This window comes from Oryx dammah, unplaced genomic scaffold, assembly GCF_014754425.2.
Source record: "Oryx dammah isolate SB20612 unplaced genomic scaffold, SCBI_Odam_1.1 HiC_scaffold_12, whole genome shotgun sequence".
Taxonomy (NCBI): Eukaryota; Metazoa; Chordata; class Mammalia; order Artiodactyla; family Bovidae; genus Oryx; species Oryx dammah.
In genome coordinates, this window is record NW_024070196.1 from 26501664 (window position 1) to 26514467 (window position 12804).

Consider the following 12804-nt stretch of genomic DNA (forward strand, 5'->3'; position numbering starts at 1 on the left):
AGAATAAAGCTTAAAGAAATATGTGTTGATTTTTTAAAGTTTAATTTTATATTGGAGTATGGTTAGTTTTTGGAGAGTGTTTTGTTAGTTTTAAGTATACAAGAGAGTGATTCAGTTCTACACACTCTATTCTTTTTCAAATTCTTTTCCCACTTAGGTTATTACAGAGTAGTGAGCAGAGTTCCCTGTGCTATAGAGTAGGTCTTTGTTAGTCATTTATTTTAAACATAGCAGAGAGTACATGTCAGTCCCAAGCTCCCTAACTATCCCTTCACCACCCAATCTCCTCTGGTAACCATAAGTTTGTTCTCTGTGAGTGTTTCTGTTTTTTAAATAAGCTCATTTGATTCATTTTCTTTTAGATTCCACATTTAAGCAGCATCATATGATATTTTTCTTTCCCTGACTTAACTTCACTTAGTGCTGTTAGAAGGACAGTTTCTTCCTCATGCTAAATTTCTACCAGCTTTCTCATGTACTTTTGAGAAGATTTAACTCTTCATCTTCTCCCAGTTTTTCTAGGATGGAGGGAGAAAGTAAACATCCAGGAGGCTCTACAACTTTGTTCATCCATCCTGATTATGATTTATGTTGATGTTTCTCACAGTGTTTACTTGAGTTATTAGCACAAACTTTAAGAGCATTTTCATAATAAGGACATCAAGTACTTTCTTTACTGTTTGTCTCCTTCTGAATGCTTCTCTTCTAAAATGTCTGCTTTCCCTCTTTTGTTCCCAGATATATAGCTGTTTATTCCACATAGCATTAAGAACACATATATAATTTATTACTGAGGATCCTTGTCATTTATATTATGTATAAAATCTGATTTTTTTTTGAGACCAAGAAACCCATTGTGTAAATAATCATCAATATCCTGAGTAAAACTGTAAGTGCAACAGAATACATGAAAATATATTTAAATACCTTAAGCCTGCTTAGTATTTATTTAACAAATATGTATATACATTCCCTACAATATATATCACAGACAGTGCTGGGCACAAGGCAAAAACTGTTTAATACCCCTGAAGTTTCCCCTCAAGGGACTTTACTCTTCTAGATAAAGACAGACATAGAAGCAGGTACATGTAATAAAATTGTGCATTGACAAATAGCAGAAAAACACACAAAAGAACCTTTAATGGGGTTGGTTGGTATATTTCCCTTTAATGAGTCAGAAAAGTTTTCCCCCTGGGTAACCTAAGTACTCTATTTTAAGGATGACCATAGCAGATAATCAGAGAGGTGGTAGATAAGGAATCACATCCTGGACTAAGAAAAATTATTATGAGAACCAGGACAGTGTTTCAGCCAGAGGTATCAGCTTTGGAAAAGGTTAAGTGATGTGAAGCAGTCAGTGAAGTTCAAGATAACAAGAGTCATTTAAGCTGGCATCTCAGTAAACATCGTGGGAAGAAATAATGTTGAAGTAATAGACAGGAATCAGATAGATATAGAGCCTTGCATGAGCCTCTGGAGAGTGCATATTTAATAGGCAAACTCAAACAAAAACAAATTAAAGTTTCCTCAGGAGTGTAGGGCAACAACTGATCATTAAATTTTAGGGGAAAAAAAGATATATGGTTTTACTAAAATCACAGATATATTCTAGCAGTTGTACAGAAGAGTGGAAAATATAGGGAGATCTCTTTGGAGAACAATGCAACTATCTATATGAGAAATTATAGCAGAATTAAGACAGTCATGATAGAAACATAGAGGAAAGGACAAAATCAATTCATATTTAGTAGCTAAAATTGAGAACATATGATATTTAGCACTGGGACTTGGGCAGTAGGGTTTGCCATGGTGTCATAACCAAGGTAAAAAATAAATAAAAGGTGGAAAACATGGTTGTATGATTAATTCAAAGGCTAAATGAAGAAAGCCAGAGTTCTGTGTCTATATGGATGCCTCAATGATTTTAGTGCTGTGGGAGCATCACCTAACAAGCATATGCTCAAATGTGAAGTCACCTTTGGCACCAGTTAGCATCCATGGGGGCTGGTAATTGAAGGATTTGTGAGTCTTAGGGTAAATTATGAAAATGTTGACTTTGATATACTGGTGGGATTTCTAGTGAAGGTTCACCATTCATCAGTTGCTGAAGGGAAATAGTGTAGTTCTGAGCTATGTCTAGAGAATAGGGTTTGTCATCAACCAAACCTACCCTTGAATGTAAATTGCTAGTACATAAGGTCTTTGAGCTTCAGTTTTCTCATCTCTGATGAGAAAATGGTAGTGCCTGGCTCAAAAGGTATTGTGAGGGTCAAATAAGAAAATGAATTTAAAGTGCTTAGGTCACGTGTAAGCCTCTACGTCAGGGATTTACTTCACAGGTGGTTTATTGATTTTTGAGTTATCATCATAAGTGTTGTTTGAAGTCAGAATAGTACATGAAGTGATTCAGAAACAACACATATTTTGAGCCTCACAAAATAAAAATAGAGTTAAAAGAAAATAAGTAACCACGTTGTCTTCAGTCTTAGTTTTCTCACCTGCAAAATGGAGGTAATAATGTGATCTACATATTATAATTAAGCTCTGTAGGAGTAAATGATATAAAATTTCTCTGGCATTAAATGATAAGAATGATGATGTTGATCTGGTATATTTTCCTAGATGCTTACGATGCTGATTATACATAGTTTGCAAAATCTTATTTAAAGCTGTGAACCTGGGTAAGACTGTGAAGGCAATGAGGGTTGACAGAAAAGAGAATAGGTATAAAGACTGTTTCAGGTAAGGAAGACACAGCAAAGGAGACTAAATTGGAAGAATCCCTGAAGCAGGGGGAAAACTTGGACAGTAGAGTCATGGACCCAAAGGGCAGAAAGTGTTTCAAGAGGAGGTGGATGATCAGTTGAATCTAATGATACTAAGTCAAATAAATGCTAACAGAGAATTGATCACTGGATTTAGCAAAGTGGAAATCGTTAGTGACCTTGACAGGAGAGTGTTGGTGGACCTTTACTTCCCGTGTTAACAAGTGTATGGCCTTCGTCACCTATGTGCATGCCACTGACTAGTATAGATTTTTGCTCATTGTAGAATATGATTCAAATAGGGACAATGAACTGTTTCTGATGTTTGCTGGGGGCTTCTGGAAGAGACATTTATATGCTCTTCTCAGAGAGCTAATGGAAAGATGCATGTTCTGCCACTGGGTGTTACCAAGAAAATGAGGATCACTGGGAATTGTTGGCAAGCATCTTAAAATCTTGAGAAGAAATAGTTTTGCCACAGAGGAATAGAAGTTAGGTAGAAAACTAGTTCACTAATGACATAACTGAATTACCAGTTATCTGAAGTTTGATATACCTCTACTTATCCTCCCCCCAAATCTGCTTGGTTCAGGATTATTATAATAGGAAATTTAAAAAAAAAAGAAAGAAAGAAAATAAGTAACCAGTTGCTATACAGAAAAACTAACACAACATTGTAAATCAACTATAATTCAATTAACAATTGTTAAAATTTTTAAAAAGAAAATAAAATGTATTCAAAGGAAGAAAGAGGTAACAAGGGAGGACACTCATGAAAAAATTGTATATATATATATATATATATATATATATTTATTTAATTGTTGTTTTGTTGTTTAGTCATTCAGTCATGTCTGGTTCTTTGCGACCCCTTGGACTATATAGCCTGCCAGGATCCTCTGTCCATGGGATTCTCCAAGAAAGAATACTGGAGTGGGTAGCCATTCCTTTCTCCAGATTGTTTTGAACCAGGAAATGAACCTGCATCTCCTGCACTGCAGGCAGATTCTTTACCACTGAGCAAATTTTGTTAAAGCTGCCAGATTCTACAGAGCAGCAGAGTGCTTCTTTTTCCAGTCGGAAAAGAAGGAATTCAGTGAACATAATTAGGGGAACACTGGTATCATTTGCCAATGGAGAGCTTTGAATGGAAAGCAGCTTGCTATTGTGTTAAGGCGAGAATGGTTAAAAAAAATAATGGGTAATGACTGGAGTCTCTTTTGTGGAAAAAAAAAAATCTTGTATATAAAAGGGATAAAAGAAATAAGGGATGACTAGAGAGAGCATAGAGCTGAGACATATTCTTTGTGTATATTCACAAGGATGGCATGATGGAAATGTTGGAAATAAAAGCATATGGTTTGATGGTAGTAAGGAAAAAAAGAATAAATTAGATAAAGGTTACAGATGGTGATGTTAAGCAAGAGACTAACAGAAAGAATAGCTATATTCACTATAATATATTTATGATTATGAGAAATTCAGTGGTATTCATCTCATCTTTCCCCTGTGTTTGAGGTAAATCATCTGCTAAGATGTAGGTTCATCTAAGTTCAGCTGCTCAGTCATGTCCAACTCTTTGAGACCCCATGGACTGCAGCACGCCAGGCTTCCCTGTCCATCACCAACACTTGGAGTTTACCCAAACTCATGTCCATTGAGTCAGTGATGCCATCCAACCATCTCATCCTCTGTCGTCCTCTTCTCCTCTGGCCTTCAATCTTACCCAGCATCAGGGTCTTTCCCAAGTAGTCAGTTCTTCACATCAGGTGGCCCAAAGTATTAGAGCTTCAGCATCAGACCTTCCAATGAATATTCAGCACTGATTTGCTTTAGGATGGACTGGTTGGATCTCCTTGCAGTCTGAGGGACTCTCAAGAGTCTTCTCCAACACCACAGTTCAAAAGCATCAATTCTTCCATGCTCAGCTTTCTTTATAGTCCAATTCTCACATTCATACATGACTACTGGAAAACCCATAGCTTTGACTAGATGGATTTTTGGTAACAAAGTAATGTCTCTGCTTTTTAATATGTTGTCTAGGTTGGTCATAGCTTTTCTTCCAAGGAGAAAGCATCTTTTAATTTCATGGCTGCACTCAAAATCTGCAGTGATTTTGGAGCTGAAGAAAATAAAGTCTGACACTGTTTCCCCATCTATTTGCCATGAAGTGATGGGACCATATGTCAGGATATTAATATTCTGAATGCTGAGCTTTAAACCACCTTTTTCACTCTCCTCTTTCACTTTCATCAACAGGATCTTTAGTTCTTCACTTTCTGCCATAAGGGTGAGGTCATCTGCATGTCTGAGATTATTGATATTTCTCTCAGAAATCTTGATTCCAGCATGTGCTTCATCAGACCTGGTATTTTGGATGTTGTGAAGAAGGCTGAGTGCTGAAGAATTGATGCTTTTGAACTGTGGTGTTGGAGAAGACTCTTGAGAGTCCCTTGGACTGCAAGGAGATCCAACCAGTCCATTCTGAAGGAGATCAAACCTGGGATTTCTTTGGAAGGAATGATGCTGAAGCTGAAACTCCAGTATTTTGGCCACCTCATGCGAAGAGTTGACTCATTGGAAAAGACTCTGATGCTGGGAGGGATTGGGGGCAGGAGGAGAAGGGGATGACAGAGGATGAGATGGCTGGATGGGATCACAGACTCGATGAACGAGTCTGAGTGAACTCCGGGAGATGGTGATGGACAGAGAGGCCTGGCGTGATGCAATTCATGGGGTTGCAAAGAGTCAGACACAACTGAGTGACTGAACTGAACTGAACTGTGCATATAAGTCAAATAAGCAGGGTGACAATACATACCCTTGATGTACTCCTCTCCTAATTTGGAACAAGTCTGTTGTCCCATGTCCGATTCTAACTGTTGCTTCTTGACCTGCATACAGACTTCTCAGGAGACAGGTAAGGTGGTCTGGTATTCCCATTTCTTTTAGAATTTTCCACACTTTGTTGTGATCAACACAGTCAAAGACTTTGGCATAGTCAATAAAGCAAAAGTAGATGTTTTTCTGGAACTCTCTTGCTTTTTTGATGATCCAAAAGATGTTGGCAATTTGATCTCTGGTTCCTCTGCCTTTTCTAAATCCAGTTTGAATATCTGGAAGTTCTCAGTTCATATACTGTTGACCCCTGGCTTGTAGAATTTTGAACATTACTTTGCTAGTGAGTGAGATGACTGCCATTATGTGATAGTTTGAGCACTCTTTGGCATTGCCTTTCTTTGAGATTTGAATGAAAACTGACCTTTTCCAGTCCTGTGACCACTGCTGAGTTTTCCAAATTTGCTGACATATTGAGTGCTGTACTTGAACAGCATTATCTCTTAGGATTTGAAATAGTTCAACTGGAATTTTCATCACCTCCACTAGCTTTGTTCATAGTGATGCTTCCTAAGATCCACTTGACTTCACATTCCAGGATGTCTGGCCCTAGTTGGGTGATCACACCATTGTGGTTATCTGGGTCATGAAGATCTTTTTTGTATAGTTCTTCTGTGTGTCAACTACAAGTTGGCACTTATCAAGAGCATTGCCAAAACATCTATTTCTGCTTTATTGACTATGCCAAAGCCTTTGACTGTGTGGATCACAATAAACTGTGGAAAATTCTGAAAGAGATTTGAATACCAGACCACCTGACCTGTGTCTTGAGAAATCTGTATGCAGGTCAGGAAGAAACAGTTAGAACTGGACATGGAACAACAGACTGGTTCCAAATAGGAAAAGGAGTACGTCAAGGCTGTGTATTGTCACCCTGCTTATTTAACTTATATGCAGAGTACATCATGAGAAACGCTGGACTGGAAGAAACACAAGCTGGAATCAAGATTGCCAGGAGAAATATCAATAACCTCAGATATGCAGATGACACCACCCTTATGGCAGAACGTGAAGAGGAGCTAAAAATCCTCTTGATGAAAGTGAAAGAGGGGAGCAAAAAAGTTGGCTTAAAGCTCAACATTCAGAAAACGAAGATCATGGCATCTGGTCCCATCACTTCATGGGAAATAGATAGGGAAACAGTGGAAACAGTGTCAGACTTTATATTTTGGGGCTCCAAAATCACTGCAGATGGTGACTGCAGCCATGAAATTAAAAGTCGTTTACTCCTTGGAAAAAAAGTTATGACCAACCTAGATAGTATATTGAAAAGCAGAGACATTACTTTGCCGACTAAGGTCCATCTAGTCAAGGCTATGGTTTTTCCTGTGGTCATGTATGGATGTGAGTGTTGGGCTGTGAAGAAGGCTGAGCACCGAAGAGTTGATGCTTTTGAACTGTGGTGTTGGAGAAGACACTTGAGAGTCCCTTGGACTGCAAGGAGATACAACCAGTCCATACTAAAGGAGATCAGTCCTGGGTGTTCTTTGGAAGTTTCAGTTCAGTTCAGTCGCTCAGTCGTGTCCAACTCTTTGCAACCCCATGAATCGCAGCATGCCAGGCCTCCCTGTTCATCACCAACTCCCGGAGATCACTCAGACTCATGTCCATTGAGTCCGTGATGCCATCCAGCCATCTCATCCTCGGTCCTCCCTTTCTCCTCCTGCCCCAATCCCCCCCAGCATCAGAGTCTTTTCCAATGAGTCAACTCTTCGCATGAGGTGGCCAAAGTACTGGAATTTCAGCTTTAGCATCAGTCCTTTCAAAGAAATCCCAGGGATGATCTCCTTCAGAATGGACTGGTTGGATCTCCTTGCAGTCAAAGGGACTCTCAAGAGTCTCTCCAACACCATAGTTCAAAAGCATCAATTCTTCAGTGCTCAGCTTTCTTCACAGTCCAACTCTCACATCCATACATGACCACAGGAAAAACCATAGCCTTGACTAGATGGACCTTAGTCAGCAAAGTAATCTCTCTGCTTTTGATATGCTATCTAGGTTGGTCATAACTTTTCTTCCAAGAAGCAAGCACCTTAACTTCATGGCTGCAGTCACCATCTGCAGTGATTTTGGAGCCCAAAAAAATAAAGTCTGACACTGTTTCCACTGTTTCCTCATCTATTTCCCATGAAGTGATGGGACCAGATGCCATGATCTTAGTTTTCTGAATGTTGAGCTTTAAGCCAATTTTTTTGCTCCCCTCTTTCACTTTCATCAAGAGGCTTTTTAGTCCTCTTCACTTTCTGCCATAAGGGTGGTGTCATCTGCATATTTGAGGTTATTGATATTTCTCCCAGCAATCTTGATTCCAGCTTGTGTTTCTTCCAGCCCAGTGTTTCTCATGATGTTCTTTGGAAGGAATGATGCTAAAGCTGAAGCTCCAGTGCTTTGGCCACCTCATGTGAAGAGTTGATTCATTGGAAAAGACTCTGATGCTGGGAGGCATTGGTGGCAGGAGGAGAAGGGACAACTGAGGATGAGATGGCTGGGTGGCATCATGGACTCAATGGACGTGAGTCTGAGTGAACTCCAGGAGATGGCGATGGACAGGGAGGCCTGTTGTGCTGCGATTCATGGTGTCACAAAAAGTTGGACACAACTGTGCGACTGAACTGAATTGAACTGAAGAGCATTGCCAATGACAAGGCATTTGCCATCTGCCTCTATGGAGATTGAAGCTCATGCTGCTATAGTTGATGACCTTCAACACCCCCTGAGGGACTTCAGGGTGGAGTGAGACACTCTGTGCTCTGGGGAATCTGGTGGGATAGGTCTTTAGATTGTTGGATGTTTTTAGGAACAAATTTTATGATCTCAATCCTTGCATCTCCTCATATCTAAAGAAGCACTAAATCCCTTTATGGTGACATCAGACCCTCATGACTAACAAAAAACTTTTTGTAAATTGAGTGCTTCATGGTATTGAACTCCCTCTTCACCAAAACCTTATATATTGATTTTCCGCCACTGCCACTTGAAGCAGTCTCTCAGAGCTATCTGAGATGCTGCCTCCTGGGATGCAGTCTTCATTTTGCCCTAAATAAAACTTAACTCAAAACTATCAAGTTGTACATGTTTTTTAGTTGACATGTGTATTCTTGTCGTATCTTCTTAATAACTTCTGCTTCTGTTAGGTCCATATTGTTTCTGTCCTTTATTGTTCCAATCTTTGCATGAAATGTTTCCTTGGCATCTCTAATTTTCTTGAAAACATGTCTAGACTTTCCCATTCTATTGTTTCCCTTATTTACTTTGCATTGATGGGGAGGTTGCCTTTATCTTTTTTGTTTTTTCAATTTTTATTTACTTATTTATTGGTGGCTAATTACTTTACAATATTGTATTGTTTTGCCATACACTGACATGAATCCGCCACAGGTATACATGTATTCCCCATCCTGAACCCCATCCTGAACCCCCTCCCCATACCATCCCTCTGGGTCATCCCAGTGCACCAGCACTGAGCACCCTGTATCATGCATCGAACCTGGACTGGTGATCCGTTTCACACATGATAACATACATGTTTCAATGCCATTCTCCCAAACCACCCCACCTTTGCCCTCTCCCACAGAGTCTAAAAGACTGTTCTATACATCTGTGTCTCTTTTGCTGTCTCACGTACAGGGTTATTGTTACCATGTTTCTAAATTCCATATATATGTATTAGTATACTGTATTGGTGTTTTTCTTTCTGGCTTACTTCACTCTGTATAATCGGCTCCAGTTTCATCCACCTCATTAGAACTGATTCAAATGTATTCCTTTTCCTGGCTGAGTAATATTCCATTGTGTATATGTACCACAGCTTTCTTATCCATTCCTCTGCCAATGGACATCTAGGTTGCTTCCATGCCCTGGCTATCATAAACAGTGCAGCGATGAACATTGGGGTACACGTGTCTCTTTCAATTCTGGTTTCCTCAGTGTGTATGCCCAGCAGTGGGATTGCTGGGTCATCAGTTCAGTTCAGTTCAGTTCAGTTCAGTCACTCAGTTGTGTCCGACTCTTTGCGACCCCATGAATCACAGCATGCCAGGCCTCCCTGTCCATCACCAACTCCCAGAGTTCACTCAGACTCACGTCCATCGAGTCAGTGATGCCATCCAGCCATCTCATCCTCGGTCGTCCCCTTCTCCTCCTGCCCCCAATCCCTCCCAGCATCACAGTCTTTTCCAATGAGTCAACTCTTCTCATGAGGTGGCCAAAGTACTGAAGTTTCAGCTTTAGCATCATTCCTTCCAAAGAATTCCAAGGGCTGATCTCCTTCAGAATGGATTGTTGGATTTCCTTGCAGTCCAAGGGACTCTCAAGAGTCTTCTCCAACACCACAGTTCAAAAGCATCCATTCTTCAGTGCTCAGCTTCCTTCCTAGTCCAACTCTCACATCCATACATGACTACTGGAAAAACCATAGCCTTGACTAGACGGACCTTTTTTGGCAAAGTAATGTCTCTGCTTTTGAATATGCTATCTAGGTTGGTCATAAGTTTCCTTCCAAGGAGTAAGCGTCTTTTAATTTCATGGCTGCAGTCACCATCTGCAGTGATTTTGGAGCCCCCCAAAATAAAATCTGACATTGTTTCCACTGTTTCCCCATATATTTGCCATGAAGTGATGGGACCGGATAAGGCAGTTCTATTTCCAGTTTTTAAAGGAATCTCCACACTGTTCTCCATAGTGGCATTGTTTGCATTCCTCTTACAGTGTAAGAGGGTTCCCTTTTTCTACACACCCTCTCCAGCATTTATCTCTTGTAGACTTTTTGAGAGTTCCCATTCTGACTGGCGTGAAATGATACCTCATTGTGGTTTTGATTTGCATTTCTCTGATAATGAGTGATGTTGATCATCTTTTCATATGTTTGTTAGCCATCTGTATGTCTTCTTTGGAGAAATGACTGTTTAGTTCTTTAGTCCATTTTTTGATGGGTCGTTTATTTTTCTGGAATTGAGCTGCAAGTGTTGCTTGTATATTTTTGAGAATAATTCTTTGTCAGTTGCTTCATTTGCTATTTTTTTCTCTCATTCTGAAGGTTGTCTTTTTACCTTGCTTATAGTTTCCTTTTATTGTACAAAAGCTTTTAATTTTAATTAGTTCCCCTTTGTTTATTTTTGCTTTTGTTTCCAATATTCTGAGAGGTGGGTCATAGAGGATCCTGCTGTGATTTATGTTGGAGAGTGTTTTACCTATGTCTTCCTCTAGGAGTTTCTGGCATTACATTTAGATCTTTAATTTATTTTGAGTTTATTTTTGTGTATGGTGTTAGAAATGTTCTAGTTTCTTTTTTTTTTTTTTTTACTAGTTGTTGACCAGTTTTCCCAGCACCACTTGTTAAAGAGATTGTGTTTTCTCCATTGTATATTCTTGCCTCCTTTGTAGAAGATAAGGTGACCATAGGTGTGTGGATTTATCTTGGGCTTTCTATTGGTTCCACTGATCTATATTTCTGTCTTTGTGCCAGTACCATACTGTCCTGTTGACTATGGCTTTGTAGTAGAGCCTGAAGTCAGGCAGGTTGATTCCTCCAATTCCATTCTTCTTTCTCAAGATTGCTTTGGCTATTCGAGCTTTTTTGTATTTCCATACAAAATGTGAAATTAATTGATGTAGTTCTGTGAAAAATACTGTTGGTAGTTTGATATGGATTGCATTGAATCTATAGATTGCTTTGGGTAGTATACTCATTTTCACTATATTTATTCTGCTGATATACAAACACGGTATATTTCTCCATCTATTTGTGTCCTCTTTGATTTCTTTCACCAGTGTTTTATAGTTTTCTATATATAGGTCTTTAGTTTCTTTTTTCTCATTGCTAGTGTATAGGAATGCAAGGGATTTCTGTGTCCTTATTTTATATCCTGCAACTTTATTATATTCATTATTTGGATCTAGTAATTTTCTGGTGGAGTCTCTAGGGTTTTCTATGTAGAGGATCATGTCATCTGCAAACAGTGAGAGTTTTACTTCTTCTTTTCCAATCTGGATTCGTTTTATTTCTTTTTCTGCTCTGATTGCTGTGGCCAAAACTTCCAAAACTATGTTAAATAGTAGTGATGAGAGTGGGCACCCTTTTCCTGTTCCTGACTTTCAGGGAAATGCTTTCAATTTTCCACCATTGAGGATAATGTTTGCTGTGGGTTTGACTTATATAGCTTTTATTATGTTGAGGTATGTTCCTTCTATTCCTGCTTTCTGGAGGGTTTTTATCATAAATGGATGTCGAATTTTGTCGAAGGCTTTCTCTGCATCTATTGAGATAATCATATGGTTTTTATTTTTCAATTTCTTAATATGGTGTATTACATTGATTGATTTGCAGATATTGAAGAATCCTTGCATCCCTGGGGTAAAGCCCACTTGGTCATGATGTATGATCTTTTTAATATGTTGTTGGATTCTGTTTCCTAGAATTTTGTTAAGCATTTTTGCACCTATGTTCATCAGTGATATTGGCCTTTAGTTTTCTTTCCCTGTGGCATCTTTGTCAGGTTTTGGTATTAGGGTGATGGTGGCCTCATAGAATGAGTTTGGAAGTTTACCTTCCTCTGCAACTTTCTGGAAGAGTTTGAGTAGAATAGGTGTTAGCTCTTCTCTAAATTTTTGGTAGAATTCAGTTGTGAAGCCACCTGGACCTGGGCTTTTGTTTGCCAGAAGATTTCTGATTACAGTTTCAATTTCCATGCTTCTGATGGGAAAATCTTAACAGTAAGATTTTCCATTTCTTCCTGGTTCAGTTTTTGAAAGTTGTACTTTTCTAAGAATTTGTCCATTTCTTCCACGTTGTCCATTTTACTGGCATATAGTTGCTGATAGTCGTCTCTTATGATCCTTTGTATTTCTGTATGGTCTGTTGTGATCTCTCCATTTTCATTTCTAATTTTGTTAATTTGATTTTTCTCCCTTTGTTTCTTCATGAGTCTGGCTAATGGCTTGTCAATTTTATTTAACTTCTTAAAGAACCAGCTTTTGACTTTGTTGATTTTTGCTATGGTCTCTTTTGTTTCCTTTGCATTTATTTCTGCCCTAATTTTTAAGATTTCCTTCCTTCTACTAACCCTGGGGTTCTTCATTTCTTCCTTTTCTAGTTGCTTTAGGTGTAGAGTTAGGTTATTTATTTGACTTTTTATTTTTA